At 41.0% G+C, this 18,955-nt stretch overlaps 1 protein-coding gene and 1 pseudogene across 1 annotated transcript in view; one reads left to right on the top strand and one right to left on the bottom strand.

Moving 5' to 3' along the window:
* The window catches only part of LOC126298231 (uncharacterized), a 641,644-nt gene that overhangs the window by 543,440 nt on the left and 79,249 nt on the right, over positions 1-18,955 (top strand). The window lies entirely within an intron of this gene.
* On the bottom strand, positions 15,965-16,082 carry LOC126300137 (5S ribosomal RNA; annotated as a pseudogene).

The raw sequence follows: 18,955 nt of genomic DNA, 5'->3' as shown, positions 1-18,955 counted from the left end.
CCTGAATTAGTTTTCTGGTCTTATTGTCTACCTTCATTTCTTCTAGTGTATTAAAAAGTGTTTCTCTGTCTATGGAATCGTAAGCCTTCTTGAAATCAACAAATGTTACTGTGGTGTTTCTGGACTTTCTCGTTGTTAATAATGTTCTCAGACACCAGATCTGCTCACTGCATGATCTTCCCTTCCTGAACCCTCCTTGGTATTCTCGGATCTGTGGATCTATCTGAGGTTCTAGGCGATTTAACTGAGCTTTTGATAGAATTTTGTATGCCACCGACAGTAACGAAATTCCTCTGTAGTTATTAGGGTCTGTTTTGTCTCCTTTCTTGTGGAGGGGGTGTATTAGGGCTGACTTCCATTCTTCTGGTATCTTTTCTGTTTCCCAGATGTTTTTGATTATACTATGAATTTTGGGTGTAATGTTTTCATGGTCTAATTTCCAGATTTCTGCAATCAGTCCATCCTCACCTGGTGCTCTGTTATTTTTCAATGATTTTATTATTTTCACGATTTCTTCATATGTTGGGGGTTCGGAGTCCCGGTTGGGTTCTAGTTTTGTAAACTGTAATCTCTGTTTTGGTTTATCACAGTTAAGTAATGTTTCAAAGTATCTGGCTAATATTTCACAGTTTTTCTTCGGATTTGTCTCCAGTGTTCCATCTTGTCGTTTGAAGCATAAGTTTGGTGGCTGATATCCTGTCATATTTTCTCGGAATACTCTGTAAAAATTTCGTGTGTTGTTTCTGGTGAAGTCTTCTTCTATCTCCTTCAACCTGCTGTTTTCGTAACCTCTTTTTTCTCTTCGTATTATTTTTGAAGTGTTCTTTTGTATCCTGTTGAAGTCCTCCCATTTTTCTTGTGTTTTATGGCTGTTAAATTTCTTCCAGGCTTGTATTCTCTCTTCTATGGCCCTGTCGCATGTCATGTTCCACCATCGGTGTTTCCTTTTTCTCGGTGGCTGCCCCAATTTTATCAGTTCTTTTATTTTTTCTGACAGTTCTGTCCAGTTGTTGCTATTGATTTTCGTAACTTCTTCTATTATTTCTTTCTTGTTTATTTGTAGGTACTCTGGATCTATTGTGAAAGGTCTGTTGGTTCTCTTGATTTGTCTATTGGGTATAAATTTTACTTTAATTTGGAGAAGGTGATGATCAGATTCGAAAACTCCTTTCCTTGTTATTACGTTCATTATTTCTCTGATGCTTTTTGTGGATATTGCTACGTGGTCTATCTGAAATTCTCCTAGAGCATGGTTGGGGGATTTCCAACTTGCAAGTTTTCTGTGTGGTTTCTGGAACTGCGTTGACATGATTTTCAGATCAAAATTTCTGCAGAAGTTTATCAAGTTCTCTCCATTTTTGTTTGTTCTCATGTGGGCCGTGTGTTTTCCTGTCGTATCTCGGAATTTTCTTTCCTTGCCTAACTGGGCATTGAAGTCTCCTAGTAAAACTTTTATGTGATTCTTGGGGATTTTGCTGGTAGTTTCTTCCAGATCTTCCCAGAATTCCTCTATCATCTCTGGGTTCTTCTTGTTATAATTGTTTGTGGGGGCATGTCCATTGATTAATGTATAGGCTTTGTTTCCAGATCTTATCGTGAGTGTCGACATTTTTTCTGATTTTGACGTGAAATCTATTACGGAGTCCAGTATCGATTTATGTACTACAAAACCAGTTCCGAAGAGTTTGAGATTTCTTCCTGGGATGGTTCTGGCTGGTTTCCCCTTATATATTCTGTAATTTTCGGAATCAAAGTGGTTCTCATCTGCAAATCGTTTTTCCTGTATTGCCATAACTTTGATGTTGTATTTATCCATGGCGTTTGTTAATTGTTTCAGTTTACCTGGCCTCAGTAGTGCGTTGGTGTTGAGTGTTCCCATGTAAAATAATTTCTTCATCTTGAGGGTTTTTGAGAGGCTCCGATTCTTCTCTTCATGACATGCCTGATCCCCTGGAATCCAATGATCAGGTCTATTACCCAGTCTTACTGACTGGGGCCCAGGGTAGTGGATTCTTTCCCGTTGTTCTGTCATGGTTATTGGTTTGTGTTGAAGAATTGGTGGTGAAATCACGAAGGACCTCACATAATTTCGACTGGAGTTTTGAGTTCCAGAAGATTAACTCACAGCTGAGCTCACAGAGCCAACAGACGCTGACCAGAGTACCGGTGGCTGCCACGCAGACGTGTCTGGATTTTGGGGCTTCGCATGTAACCCTATGCAGGGGCCCTCACAGGGTGCTACCATCCGGAGCCAGATGGACCCAGGTTTTTTTTAACGAGGTGTTACTCCTCCCCCTCCTCCTTCCTCATCACTTGCGAGATGAGGCCCCGGGCTTGGGACCGGCAGTGGCGGAGTTCTTGAGAGCTTATTAAATATCTAAAAATATCTTCAAGAAAACTGGGACACCATTCCTGAATATGAAGTTGTTACCAGTGCAACTAATACCGATACTGAATTTCGGGAGACGCGAACTAAGAAGAGAAAATCATTTGATGATGAAACGAGGTATGAAGTGAAAGATGTAAACTGAGAAGATTTATTCGAGATATTTTTTAAGTCATCACTGACAATCGAGTGTCTAACTCGAAAACCTTACGTGAAACATTGAAGATTACAGACGGAACATTTGGATTTTTATGTAAATACACAAAGGTTGACTACCAGGTTGCTCAGGCATGTAAGTCATTTATCAGTGAATACTAAAATGATGTCACAACAGATTTAGAATAAGAAACGAAATACTTGGAAACTATTCATACTTCAAACTTGGGATACATTGCTTTGGAACAATTAACCTCTTGAATAAAATGCACGAGTTTAAAATTTCAATCTTATTTCCAAACGTATGTGTAGCTTGCGTATCCTTTACACTCTTCTACGGCTGTAGCTGAAGTAGAAATGTCATTCAGCTCTCTGGCTCATGTTAAAAGCAATTACATATCAACTAAGCATTAACAACGTTTCACAAATTTGTGGACCTTGGCAACTGCATGTACTCTGGCAAGGCAACTAGACTTTGATGCTGTGATTCAAACGTTTACTGAACGAAAAGCTCGCAAAGCACCACCAACAGTTTTATAGGCAAGTAGCTTACAGTATGCTATCCCTGTCACGACTCGCTGCGTTTCACATGCGAGTGCACTGATGTTTGTCTACTGAAATACGTGGGCATTTCAGGGAACGAGCGAGATAGAACACTCCATATCGCAGCGACTGGCAGCAGACATTCGTCAATGTAACAAACGGTATAATACTTAGACTTTTGTTTCAAAGCAAAGTGAAAGTAAACTAAACGAATTTAAAAAATTCAATTAAATGTCGCGTACATACATTTTACAATAATTCATAATTGAGTAGTATATGAAGCTAAATTTGTAAGTTTGTCTCTCGTACAAATTTTCTTTCTAGCAGGTCTTAGTCAATCTATCACCCAGTTCCCTAGCTGTGGTAGTCTTAGGTCCCTGATAACTGTCTTCATCGTTAATTTTCAAGCCAACATTTATCAGTTATCCTTCAGTCTCCTACTCCATGAAAGCATCATGGCACTGGTATTCTTACTTGCTATACTCGTATATAAACTTCGTGCACTTCTTGGTTTATCTGATTTGTGTATTCTATCAAAGCTGCAGTGGAAAACTGGAGACATTGTTTACGACTGTTTCTGTTTTATTACATTCGAAATTATTCTGTGATAGAACACTATACAAGATACATCATGCTAACTATTTATAGTTTTCTGAAATAGTAGAGGGCATGAAATTAAACATTTTTCTTTATAAAGCAATGTCCAGTATCGCATTGGTTTGACCTCGTACTGGGATGAGGAAAACTGTATATTGTCGTAAAAGTGTTGGAAGGACTACATTGCCGAATGAGTGTGAAATTTAGAGCATGATCGTAGCAATGACAGATCATGCAAGTGTCATATAAAATGTTTCCTTTCTACGAAATTATTATAATTAAATACATTGAAAATTGTAATTACAGTTATAAATATTATTTAAACTTGTAGCTACCGCAGTCCATTCTAATTCTGATTGATAATGTGTGTGTAAATCAGAAATTTGATTGCAGAAAAAATGCTCTAAAAGAAAAAAATTATGTACTGGAGACAGGATATTTAACATTTGGCGTTATTCCTCTAATTAGTTAGCTTGTTTTTTCGAACTTTCTGAGAAACAATGTTTGAATTTTAATACCCAAAACTAAGTAAACACATTTCACAGCAGATCTCCTGTGACTTATAATAAGGAACTAATTTCAGTAATTTATTGTTTCCATGGTACGAATAACAGCTGAAACAAAAGCATGTAAAATCTGAGTGAGGAGCACTGACTTTCGTACAGAAAATGAAGCATTTGCAGACAATGTATTAGTGATGAGTTATGTTTATATTCATATTCTTTACATTAGAAAATAAGGGTCAGTTACTCTGATACTCCCATACATAATTTTTACTACTTTGCGTCGGAACAATCCACGAATTTCTTCGGGGGAATCTTCTTTCTAAATACAGTGCAATGATATGTCGCGCGACTGTATAGTTTCTTCGAATTTGTACCGGCTCTGTAATACAGGATAACACTGCAGCCAGCTTAGTACTGTTAACAGTGGCTAGATAATACATGTATATAGTACTACGCGCTCTGATTTAATTTCTAAAGCCATGAACAACTGTTAGTTATCTCCAATGTCACCGGCAATATCTTGTGCAACGTATGGTGCCATTATATACTCGTATACATCAAATTTGTGAACATATGTTTAATCTTAAAGAATAAATTATATTTATTATACAGGATGGAGAAAAACTGTGTCATGAAATTTTAACCCTGCATAGCTGAAGCCAGTAGGAGCCAAAATTAATAATGTTTTTTATGTCGACAACGCACCATTTTTAAACTATGGGAACTTGGCACGATGCGCTCCGATTGGCCTTGGGATTGCCCTGTTTCCGTTCGTCAGTTGACGGGCAGTGGTATGGTTGTCGGTTTACACATACAAACGTCCCTCACCCCATGAATGCCCCAACGCGATAAGCATGCGTGTCGAATAGGTCTTGCTGTTTGTCTCTACATCACGTCAGAGGCATTCACACATAAGCTTCGCTTCGGAGCACACACACGTCACCTGCGATTTAGTCATACAGTAATCATGGCGGAACAGTATTCGTCTGAAGAACAACGAAATATGGTTTATGTTTATGGACTAGCCAACGGTAATGCGCATGAAGCTCGACGGTTGTATGAGGAACGGTACCCAGCAAGAAGCCACCCACACTCTCAAACGTTTACAGCAATTCACCCGTGACTTGGGGAAACAGGCTTGCTACCGCGATATCATGGTTATGCTGGAAGATCTCGAACACGACGGGATGCTGCATTTGAAGAGACTGTTCCCGAACGCTTCAAGGAACACCTACGACCAGAACTCGAACGATTGGACACGACATGGGTGTCACTCATCGGTTAGTCTGGGAGGTTTAGAGGGGGGACGGCCAGCATCCATTTAGTTTCCAACCTGTCCAAGACCTAAATCCTGTAGCGGACTATGAACACAGGATAGGGTTTTGCCAGTGCTTTCTGTGACGTGTTACATTAGATCCCGACTTCCCCGCCATTGTGTTGTTTACCGACAAGTGCATCTTCCATCGGGATGGCCTTTACAACACTCGAAACGTTCATTACTGGGCAAGGGGAAATCCTCACGTCACGTACGTCCACGGACACCACGAACGATTTTCGCTCAACATTTGGGCCGGCATTGTGGGTGACCATTTGATTGGGCCGGTCCCTCTAGCTCCTCGACTTACCGGGGCAAATTACCTTCACTTTTTGTAAGAAACTATACCCGACCTGCTGGAAGATGTTCCCCCTGTACATGGCTACGCACGTGCTTGCACATGATGGGGCACCCGCACATTACAGTTGTGCTGTTCGCGGATATTTTAACGAACTCTTCGACGGCGAGTAATTGGCAGAGGTGCTATAGGACACGGCCCCCGTGATCACCAGACCTCACACCACAGGATGTTTTCCTGTGAAAGTTGTAAGAGACTTTCTCTGCGTAAACTAACAGCTGTTGACGTGTTTGTTCCCGGTACGTCTTATCATGAAACTAATGGATATGTCGGAACGCCGGCGGATTCGCCGCCAGGCCCCCAGAGTGGAAGGCTGCCGCGCTACCACCGAGTGGCCGCCTTGGATATATCGCAATCTCCGGCAGGCAAAGCATTCGCGGTCATGCGTTGCCCAGAGCATCCGGCAACAGGGCAATTCCGCGGCGAATCGGAGCGCGTGGCACCAAGTTTCCGTAGTTTAAAAATTGTGCGTTGTCGGCCTGCACAACATTAGTAATTTTGATTCCTACTGACATGATCTATTCGGGTCAAGATTTCGCGACACAATTTTCCTCCACCCTGTACATTTCATCCCACTGAGTATTTCCAGTATTCCCCAAATTGTGCTATGTTTAAGTCGTGTCAAACCTTCTTTAAAATAACAATAAAATCGGATTGCTACATTCGGAGATTCGGCCCAATCACACATCCTGCTGCAGGCCCCGTCCTGGTTCTCAGCGGCCCTGAACTCACCCACTACTAGAGTCGTTTACAAAATCTCTCAACATAATTCTTCGGTGTTGTTCACGTATCTGGAATATTAGCTAATTACGGTATAGAGGAAATTCAGCAGATTCGCACAAGAGCCGCCAAGGATGTAGCGCTCTAATCTGTTCAGTATGAGGGAAAAAATTAGACCAACTGGGCTTAACGCATCTTCGGCGCTCAAGTTTTAGAGGCTAAAAACAGCTTGGTTAGGATAATGGGGAAGGTAATCAGCTGTGTATTTCACAAAGCAATAGTTTCATCATCCACCTTAAATGAATGAGGGACACCACAGAAAACCTAAAAGTGAATGGTCTGGAATTGAATTTAACCCTATTTCTCCTGAATAGAGGTTCAGGGCTACTGCTCTGCATCTGCTTACTCGGTTAGTTAGAACGATAATGTAGCAGAAATGTTCCATGAACTCAAACTAGATACGTTACAATTCAGTTATTTAGACGTAGTTTCTGTTAATTCATATCTACAGACTAGTGACAAAAGGGCACATTAAAATCCGCCTGTACGCGTATAAAGTAAGCGTTATTTCTAATGAAATAAAAGAAGGACAACCAAAAACGGAAGCAGTTCTGTCGTTCCGTCCTCACATCAACTGCGTGGGAACTAGTGAATGGGAGCAAGCGATACATTATTTTCACCGAACGTGGTTTCTTAGGGTGACAAATGCAGGTATAAAGAGCATAAATTAAAAAGATCAGCAATTTCCAAGAAAAAAGTATGTTTTGATGATTATGATGACGGCAAGATTATTAGCGTCAGTACTAAATTTAATAAGACAGTTGTGGTTAAAATGAACATAATAATTAAAATGTGAACTGCAAATAATAACATAAAGAACGTCCTAAGACACACACACACACACACACACACACACACACACACACACACACACACACACACACACAAGAACGAACAAGAATCACTTTGTCGGATCCAAAACAGAGGAAAAATAAAAAAAAAGTTAGTGGAAAAAATTAAAATGAAAAAGCAGATAGCTGTGGTTCGCTGATAAATAGAATAAAAGGGATGAGCCAGCCACTATGGAACACACTAAACTGTCAAGCGTGAAAGCTTAGACGAGAGTCAGACACTTCACAAAACATCAAAACCTTCGTCACACTCGTCTCATCTTCAATTAAATAACCAGGTTCGATTCCCGCCGCGGTCAGGGATTTTCACATGCCTCGAGATGACTGGGTTTTTTGTTGTCCTCATCATTTCATCATCATTCATAAACACTGCGACACTGAACTGAGCAAAGGTGGGGAAATTGTACGGGTGCTGATTACCGCGTAGTTGAGCGCACCACAAACCAAACATCATCATCATCGTTCAGTTAAATAAGGAATAAGTTATGACAGTAGTAATTAACAAATAACAGATTTGAGCTAAAGGTCTTTAATGAAGTACGTCATTAACCTTTCTGAAGGAAATAAACACTTTGTAGTCCTGCTCAGGCAACAAAGTAATTTTCGAATGTCCTCTGTGAGAAGCCGTCTACGAGGTTTCGGATCGGTGATTTATAGGGGAATACTGTCGTTGGAGGGTACACTTGTTGCGAAAGATTTCGTTGGGAGATGGTGAGATAGCAAGTTTTATAAATCACATTGCGAAAGTTTCTTTATTGTTTCCGCCGGGACAGAGATTTATTTTGGGGGCAGGCAGGCGCCGTCATTACGCGAAAGTGGTGCGTTTTTATGCCCGGCTAACGTTGTCTCTCGAAATGTTTCCCCACATTTGACCATTGTCCTTCTCTACTACCTTAATGTGTTTCTGTCCTTTACGGCCAACGTGATGTGAACTGCAAGGCCAGAGTGCCTGCACTTCACGGAAGAGAGGCGCTTGAGCGAGTTACAAGAAAGTGTGATAAGGGTTACTTGTTCCTCATTTCACGTAAGTGATAATCTCTCATAAATGTACGAAAATATACTATCTCAAGTTTTGCATAAGGAAAGTTTCTTTGACGTCGATGGCAAACAAATTTTTCATTTACCGTATTTTAAACGTTTGTTTCGTCCCATTCTCGGAAATAACAAGAATTGAGTTCCTGGTTGCGTGCATATTCATTTGCTCTCTTCATCGTAATCTTCATGAACCCCGTTTCTGAGGGGCTTCCGAATATTTCACATCCCATACTGAATACAGTTCCTGAAATTTTTGTACGAAATTTTCTTTTTTTTTTCAAAGTCACTATTTATGTGAATATATGGTCGACCATTCTTCGTAATCAATAGACCCAGGTGTTGTGGATTCCGCGCACTAGCCGAAGTAATCCTTTAAAACAATCTACAAATTTTTTCTACGCCACTGAAATTTGTGTTAAAATTAGTATTCAATAATCGTGAATCAAAGCCTGCCTAATGATGTATTAATGGCTGAATTCATCCGATTGTTTTATGTTATGTCGACACGCTTTATTTCTGGGTGACATTTATGGTATGTGTCCAATTTTACTTATCATACGACCAAAAGACCTTTCACACACAAAATCCATTGTCATAGGTCATCGTCATCGTCTTACATATAGGGTTAGGCACATGCTTGAACCGTCGTCACAAAGCTTATGATCAACGTTCTCTTGGTCGACCTACTTCTCTCCTTTCTTTTGTGTTGTAGTGCAGGACTTCCTTGACTAATCTTTCATCATAGGTTACAATCAATATTAAGAAACATGAGGAGCTACGTTCGAGACTCTCTTTGGGTTTGTAATGTGATATTTAACGATTCATTTTCCTGTGCAGCCCATCTACTAACCCTACAGGTATTTCTCACATCAACCATTCATACTTAGATTTGCATCCAAAGAACCACATCACCATTTCTCTACAGTGACTGTCACTGCAAAGAATACGTTGCGGTAAGTCCAGTAATGGGAAATATAATCGATTTCTTTGATCGTTGTCATATTGACGCCCGTGAGTGCAGAATAATACTTGGGTTTCGCACGATGTTTTCGAAGAAGAAAGGATAATTTTTTGAAACCACAATATTCATTTCAGAACTGAAAGACATGAAGATTGTGGAGTCATTTTTTTGCAGCAAGCTGATAACTGTTGTCACTTCGTACAGTTTGTTTTACGTACGTTTACAGCTGCAATTCTATATAGTATTTTATCCTATACACCGGCCTTTAATAATTTTACATTGAGTTAACTACTGGTTTTCAACAATCTTTCTTTCTATCCGTCGCCCTGTATCTTTTCATACCCTCTCCCCTTTTCTCTCAACTTCCTCTCCGCCTATTTTACGCAGCGTTTCTGTCTCTCACTTTCTCTTTTTCTCATCATTTCTTTCTCCTGTTTCCAGTCCAGTTTCAAAACAAGCAAAATTTCGTAAAGCAAGAATCTACGTTTATTACGTTTAAGATATGTTTACTATGCCTCACCTACCAAAATATTACTGTCCTTCAGCTTTGTTCCGTGTTCTTTATTAAAGTCTGTGCACTGGTTGTAAAGTCGAGCTCTAAGGTTCCACATTATCAAAATGTATTAAACATCCATTGCTAGATGAAGACCTCCTCTAGACTTCTGCGCGTGTTTTATTGGGTGTTTAATATAGTCGTCTACCCATCATTAGAAGCTCCTCGTCTCAGATTTCTTTTGTGTGTCGGTAATCTAGCAAAGAAGTTCCTCAGTCTGGCTATCATCGATTCGTCTAGCTACATGTCGCATCATCCCACGTCCGATTTTCATTACAACCATAATTACGTCTTATAATCTGCTCGTTGCTAGTTAAGTAATTGTTAGATTTGGAATTTCTCACTGTCATATTTCAAAAGTTGTAATACGTACAAATTATAAACTTTCCTTGTCACGCATATCAGAGCTAAGTTTTGAAAACCCTGCTTATTCTACCAAAAGCACTCAAGATCATTCTTACTCATTCACTTGATTTAATTTATTGCTTATCCGATCACTGTCGTAAACTGCCCTAATCACAACAGCTCTACAAACGGTTTTATAATTTCATCATTCATTTGTAATGTTTCGTTTTTGATATGTCAGTTATAAATTGTTTTGTGTTATTTCAAGTGATTTTCGGGCAATATCTAAAGTTGCTCTATTAAGCATTGCCATTCATTGTTGAAGTTTATCTGGGCTAAAGTCAAGCAGTACGGTATCATCCACAAAAGGAAGCTGGTTCAGATATTTTCCATTGGCATGTAATATTTCTTCGTATTTCCTAGTTTAAGGATGCGAAAATTTCTTCTAGGATATCTAAGAAAAGCTTTGGTGAAGTGGGATCTTCTAGCAATATTCTTCATAGTTCTAAATTATCCTTTGTCTTTGTGGAGTTTACTGGAAATTTATCTGCCGAATGCATATCTTTCACCCTACTAACGTAGGTTGAATCTCCACTCTGATTCCCAAGGGATGCTAGTACAGATTTTGTTGAAACTATGATTACCAGATAAAAGTGACACTTGATACTCTTTGTTTCTATCTATAATTTGGTTCAAGACTTGAAAATGGTCAATTGTACTATTCTAACGACAATTTCTTCCTTCACCTGATCGAAATATACGTTTTTTCCACATGTGACTGACGAAAATTGCACAGAACATTTTCAGATTACGGTGATTAGATTGACAGATAGTTATGTAAGACTGTTCTTGTCGTTTCTTATGAAGAAGAATTATTTGCCTTATGTCAATTTTATGGAATTTTCTCCCTCTACAGTTATTCTGTAAACATTTATAGCATTACCTGATCTTTTACTTTGGCTCGAGCTTCAAACATTTATATGCACACAGCACCATCTCTAGATGCTTTTTGTTTTCTTCATCCTCCAACCTCTCTTCACATTTCATATAGCATTACCTCCAGAATTAAACTTTTTCTTTTATACCTATGAGAGACTGAGACTCAGCTCTTTAAGTACATTCAGACTTATATAAAACTTGGATAGCTTGTACAGTTTTCTTCCTGTGTTAGTTACTGAGACAGCTACCATTTTAACTAATTCTCAACATAAGTTTCTTTTTTTGTCTTCTACATTTATTATTTCAATAGATTCTCTTGCCAAATTTTCATTCAGTCTTCTTTTATCCTTATGAAGACACTCCACAATCATTTTCTTCCAACAGATACTTCTTTTTTAATAATCTTCATGTTCTAAGAGACTGTACTTCTCACTTAACTTGTTCTGGTTCAAATGGTTCTGAGCGCTATGGGACTTAACGTCTGAGGTCATCAGTCCCCTAGAACTTAGAACTACTTAAACCTAACTAACCTAAGGACATCACACACATCCATGCCCGAGGCAGGACTCGAACCTGCGACAGTAGCGGTCGCGCGGTTCCAGACTGTATCGCCTAGAACAGCTCTACCACTCCGGCCGGCTAACTTGTTCTGGTCTACCTCTCCATTCTTAAAAAACTCTCATAATAAGCAATTCTGATATCCAACCTCATGAGTATGTATTTTGCTTTTTTGTTTATTTATTTATTTACTTTTAAAAATTTTACTTTCCGTCGTACGAATCTAGGATTACTTCAAATTCTAAAATGAATTAAGTCTGTCACATCGTGTAAAATTCTTTTTTGTTTCGTAAAATATAGACATTTGGTCATTAAGGTTGTAAAGTTTTCATGAATGTACGTCCAGTATAGTTCCCAAAAGATACAAATTGTAGTTGTCAAACACAACACGGTGGGTTTCTGAATAATTATAATACTTTCACCAAAAAGATGCGCCATGATCTACAAACAAGGTGGATTGTAATAAATAATGTCCGTGCTCAGTTTCCCTATCACATCTGGAGCAACTTGCATACCTCTTGTCATGTAAAGATGCTTCGTAACTACTGTCCTGGTTGGTTCCTTCTCCACTGGCTGCAGATTCTAAAATGCATGCAGCAAACAGTGCATAACGAAATGACAATTGGAAAAGAATTCAAGGCAGTTAAAAATGAAATTACTCACTGTTGGGGTGCTATTTCATTTTGTATCTATTTATAGAACCAAAGAATCAAGAAAAAGATTCTGAGATCCACTCTACTATCTATTCCATGTGTAAAATTTCCGGATACTAGATATTTCTAGAGCACGGCAAAAATCCCCGTAGAAAGAACCGTACCAATTTAACGCAAGCTCGCATAATAACGTCATCCGAGTCAATGTTAATAAATTATTCCGTCTTAACCCGAGATCACATTGTGCACACAGAGTTTCGTACTGCCTGCTTCGGGAAAGGTTATAGAGTGGTATGACTATCTTAACGGATTGGCACCTGCCCGTTCAGGGCACGACAATGACTGGTCCGCGGTTTTCACCAATAACTAGCAACGGTAACTGAGATCTGTATTTAGTGGACTGAAACTTACAGAAATTATTACTAACAAGCTATCAGTGCAAGTAACATAACAAACACGGCTGGAGATGTTTATTATTATTTAAACAGAAAATATAAGTGATGGAAGTTATGCTCCTTTGTGGAAAGCCTCACAGGTTAATCCCTGCCTTCTGTATGAGTTCCAGCATGACACGGCACTTGCCTATCCTGCGTTCTCACGCTTTAAAACTACACTCCTGGAAATGGAAAAAAGAACACATTGACACCGGTGTGTCAGACCCACCATACTTGCTCCGGACACTGCGAGAGGGCTGTACAAGCAGTGATCACACGCACGGCACAGCGGACACACCAGGAACCGCGGTGTTGGCCGTCGAATGGCGCTAGCTGCGCAGCATTTGTGCACCGCCGCCGTCAGTGTCAGCCAGTTTGCCGTGGCATACAGAGCTCTATCGCAGTCTTTAACATTGGTGGCATGCCGCGACAGCGTGGACGTGAACCGTATGTGCAGTTGACGGACTTTGAGCGAGGGCGTATAGTGGGCATGCGGGAGGCCGGGTGGACGTACCGCCGAATTGCTCAACACGTGGGGCGTGAGGTCTCCACAGTACATCGATGTTGTCGCCAGTGGTCGGCGGAAGGTGCACGTGCCCGTCGACCTGGGACCGGACCGCAGCGACGCACGGATGCACGCCAAGACCGTAGGATCCTACGCAGTGCCGTAGGGGACCGCACCGCCACTTCCCAGCAAATTAGGCACACTGTTGCTCCTGGGGTATCGGCGAGGACCATTCGCAACCGTCTCCATGAAGCTGGGCTACGGTCCCGCACACCGTTAGGCCGTCTTCCGCTCACACCCCAACATCGTGCAGCCTGCCTCCAGTGTTGTCGCGACAGGCGTGAATGGAGGGACGAATGGAGACGTGTCGTCTTCAGCGATGAGAGTCACTTCTGCCTTGGTGCCAATGATGGTCGTATGCGTGTTTGGCGCCGTGCAGGTAGGCGCCACAATCAGGACTGCATACGACCGAGGCACACAGGGCCAGCACCCGGCATCATGGTGTGGGGAGCGATCTCCTACACTGGCCGTACACCTCTGGTGATCGTCGAGGGCACACTGAATAGTGCACGGTACATCCAAACCGTCATCGAATCCATCGTTCTACCATTCCTAGACCGGCAAGGGAACTTGCTGTTCCAACAGGACAATGCACGTCCGCATGTATCCCGTGCCACCCAACGTGCTCTAGAAGGTGTAAGTCAACTACCCTGGCCAGCAAGATCTCCGGATTTGTCCCCCATTGAGCATGTTTGGGACTGGATGAAGCGTCTTCTCACGCGGTCTGCACGTCGAGCACGAACGTTGGTCCAACTGAGGCGCCAGGTGGAAACGGCATGGCAAGCCGTTCCACAGGACTACATCCAGCATCTCTACGATCGTCTCCATGGGAGAATAGCAGCCTGCATTGCTGCGAAAGGTGGATATACACTGTACTAGTGCCGACATTGTGCATGCTCTGTTGCCTGTGTCTATGTGCCTGTGGTTGTGTCAGTGTGATCATGTGATGTATCTGACCCCAGGAATGTGTCAATAAAGTTTCCCCTTCCTGGGACAATGAATTCACGGTGTTCTTATTTCAATTTCCAGGAGTGTATTTGCCGCGTGCCGTGGCATGTACACATCTCGCTACCGTAACACATACGAAAAATAATGCTTTAGGTTTTGAGATACTTCGACATTAATATCCCCACTACCGTTTCGTAGGTCCTTTTTTAAAATCATTTATCAGCTCTTGTAACTTTTCTTATAATCTTCTATCTCTCCTCCATAATTTCAGTATATTGACAACGTTCCATATAAGACTGAAGCAAGAGCAATTATTTCGCTCCAATATGAAGTAAAAACTGCTTACCTTGTATAAAAAATATGACATACTGCGTTAATGAACGATATAAAAATTACTACACTTTTCAGAGGAAAAAAATGAATTGAGCAAAAGTAAGTATGCTCCAAATCTTGGTGACATTGCTGCTGTGTCTGATATTATCTCAGTATTGCTTTAATTTTCTTATTTTAAAGATAATGCCGTTTTAATATTTCATTCAGCTGTCGTGAGACTTTACTAGATCGATTGAGTCCGTTGAAAGAAAAGGACAGGATAGATGTTCATTATTGTAATTGAATAAATTTTACACCAAACTGTTTAATCCGTCATTTCAGGTTTTAATGTGACATTAATACAGCATAAAGGAAGATGTAACGCTTATGCATCATCTTTCTCATAGATTGAAGACTTCTGTTTCTTTTATTTTCTCAAAAAAAGAACGTAGTAAGTTACACGCTTTCACAGTGGTAAAGAGAATAATCTTGGTGGTGCCTGGAAGTAAAATTTTTTCAGAGGCGTCTCCATAGCTGACCGCTTGCGTACTTTTGAGCGATGGAGGAAGGCTGCTATAAATATGAATGACGTTCGGAGATTTCGGTCAATATCACGTCTGCGACGGTTCACATGCCGCTTCCAGCATTTTCGTACTTTCATATGACACTGTCCCTTTCTGCTCTGTCAATAATAGTCCTCGCGTTAACATAAGAATGTGTGAGACCCATTTCTAGCCTTATTTCCGGTTCCATCATTTGTTGTAAGGAATTTACTTGCAATTACTCATCTATGGTCTTATATCATTTTTTGTGTGTGTTTTCGGTATTGTCTTCTGTTTCTGTAAATTATGAAACTGATCAGACAGTCCTAATAGAGAAGGACTTTGACGGCTGCCTGTTATTATTCGACGAAGAACAATCGTTATATTACTTTCTAAGTATGCAAAAATTAAATTCGGTTTTATAAAAAGCACTCAGTCTTCAGCCACGAGTGGCCTACCCGGACCATCCGACCGCCGTGTCATCCTCGCTGGAGGATGCGGATAGGAGGGGCGTGGGGTCAGCACACCGCTCTCGCGGTCGTAAGATGGTATTCTTGACCAAAGCTGCTACTATTCGGTCGAGTAGCTCCTCAATTGGCATCACGAGGCTGAGTGCACCGCGAAATATGGCAACAGCGCGTGGCGTCCTGGATGGTCACCCATCCAAGTGCCGATCACGCCCGACAGCGCTTAACTTCGGTGATCTCTCGGGAACCGGTGTATCCACTGCGGCAAGGCCGTTGCCCATTCGGTTTTCTTAGCTCGTGAAAATAGAAGGAAATATGACCTAATATGGCCCTTTTAAAACTATTAAAATAATCCTTACTACTTTCCTGATTTCAGGATTACGTAAACTGGATTATCCCGAATATTGCTACATCGATATAGAGCATCAGACAGAGAAGCATGTACATTCGTAAAAGTGAGCACTCTATCTGACGTGTTCTTGTTTACTGTACGAATTAAACAGACGTAACCTAAACATAAGTGTACTTAATATTGTATGACACTTGTACACCGGGATTCAATTTAGTAAACTGTTCCAGAAACATCAGCAAAGAATTTGGACATGACTCAGTAAGCGAAGAAACCGTATGGCGAATATCTAGAAGAAACTGATCTAGCCAGACGATGGTTGAAAGTGAGTCACTTTGGGGTGGATCATCAGATGGTTCAAATGGCTCTGAGCACTATGGGACTTAACTTCTGACGTCATCAGTCCCCTAGAACTTAGAACTACTTAAACCTAACTAACTTAAGGACATCACACACATCCATGCCCGAGGCAGGATTCGCACCTGTGACCGTAGCGGTAGCGCGGTCCCAGATTGTAGCGCCTAGAACCGCTCGGCCACCCCGGACGGCGATTATCAATAATTGAGAATGAAATGTGGGATTCTTAGTGAAAAGGAACGAAGGACAGCTGAAACGTGATGGACGCTGTGCAGTACCTCAGTTGAGTAAGGACGATATTATTGAAAGAACCATCCCGGCATTCAAAGAAAATTATTGCAAGAAATCATTGCAAGTGTAAATAATGTTGGCAGGATAGGAATTTGAACGCTGCGTCTGTTTAGCGTAGTTAACCGCTGTGCCGATTCTGTGCAAGGTACCAAAGGAGTCTTGAAGTAACAAACGACAGTTAAATGATAACAACATTGTTTGTCCCTATCATAATTTCCTTCTTGCATTTACAAGGACTTGGAGGTGTCAGGAGGTAGACTATTACATTTTTCAAAAATGGTTCAAATGGCTCTAAGCACAATCAGGAAATGCGTCTTCCTTCGCTCCCACGGACATTACGATTCTTTCCACTTCCCCCATGGTAATGAAACCTGATGAAAAACACGTTTTATGGGTGTGTTCTGCACGGTTAAATAAAGCTCAGAAAATAGTTAGAAAACGATAGTTAACAAGCATAGTGGCTATGACGACGCATGCTTCCGGAAAGAATTCACATTCCAACGTGAAGGCCACCCAAAAGTTTAGTAAGTTTTGCTCACTGCAAAGTTATCCACAGCTGTCAAAATAGTGAAGAAAATTGTTATAAGCCAACACACAAAAAAAGCAAAGACTTGGATTATTTTTTCAGGGCATTGGAATTAAATGTGGTCTCAAAAAATTGTAAAAAAGTATCCGGCCTTGATAACATATGCGTTAAACTCATACAGAAATTTGGGCCCTTTTGTAAAGGGTTGGCGTCTACAGTTGTTAACCAACTATATCCTAGTCCGATGAATACAAAAACTATGGAAACACGTTAGGGTCATAGCAGTTATACAGACGGGCAGGAATAGAAATGTTCGTATAGATATAGACCAAACTGTCTGATGTGTTTTCTTCACAAAGTGCTGGAGAGATTACATTTGTTGAGACAACAGTCTAGTAAGTGGCATATGCAGCTCTGAATGATGTGCATTTCTTAACTTCGAGAGTGTCTAATAATGCTGAGGGGTTTCTAGAGGAATGCGGTAGTAGACTAGGTGTATAACATATTGCAGAAGTGTTATTTGTTTTGTTGTTATTTATTTATTTTTATTTGCACGTCAAGTTCCGTAGGACTAAATTGAGGAGCAAATCTCCAAGGTTATGGAACGTGTCAGTACATGAAATTACAACATAAAAGTAATAACAGATAAAAATAAAATATTTATGAAAAACGTTTAAGTAAACGCAATCAACAACACAACAGGAATCAGCTTAAATTTTCAAGGAACACCTCGACAGAATAGGAGGAGTGACCCATGAGGAAACTCTTCAGTTTACATTTGAAAGCGGATGGATTACTGCTAATTTTTTTGAATTCTAGTGTTAGTTTATTGCAGATGGATGCAGAAGTATGCTGGACACCTTTCTCCACAAGAGTTAAGGAATTCCGATCCTTATGCAGGTTTGATTTCTGCAGACTATTAACTAAGTGAAAGCTGCCTATTCTTGGGAATATATATATATATTCAGTATCACGTGTACCTGGTGAATTGCAATGAGAAAAACAAGGGAGTGCAGTAGCAAGAGTAACGGGAGCGATGCAGCCACTAAGGACGCGCCGACGGGTAAGGCCTCACAGTCCGACAAACGATGAACAACATCCAGGAGCGATCGGGGGTAATAGAAACGAAATCCTATCTCTAAGGAAGTCTTTGGCTAGAAAATGAACTGTCTGTGTCCATTGACGAATTAGAGCAATACCATAGAAGATATAGCTTGCCCTTGTGCGACGCTGCCGAAAGTGAACGTGAGATCACAGACGATATGTGCAACATTATGGCGCGTCAGAAGCTTGGAGTGCAGGGAAACGTGAATGATATCGACAGAAACCATGGTGTAGGGCAAACCCTACCGCACAGCATAAGACCAAGGCCCATAAGAAGGAATACAACGGGCTTCTGGACCACGGTTTACAACTTGCTGTCACAATGTCTTTGGTACCGTCCACGTGACATTTCATGCCCGCGTAGCCTACATGAAGGGGCAGGTTTGGTGATGAGGGTAGCAGCGAGGGTAGGGGAGAGCTAGCATAAGCTAGCATGAGTGTGCACCCACCGCTGCCGGCCTAAAAAAAAAAGCGTTGTGACAGGTTTTTCATCAGTGTATGACAACAAATTCAGACCGAATGAA

The sequence above is a fragment of the Schistocerca gregaria genome, chromosome X, assembly GCF_023897955.1.
Source record: "Schistocerca gregaria isolate iqSchGreg1 chromosome X, iqSchGreg1.2, whole genome shotgun sequence".
Lineage (NCBI taxonomy): Eukaryota > Metazoa > Arthropoda > Insecta > Orthoptera > Acrididae > Schistocerca > Schistocerca gregaria.
The sequence above is the reverse complement of the archived record's forward strand: the minus strand, read 5'-3'. Positions and strand labels throughout refer to the sequence as shown.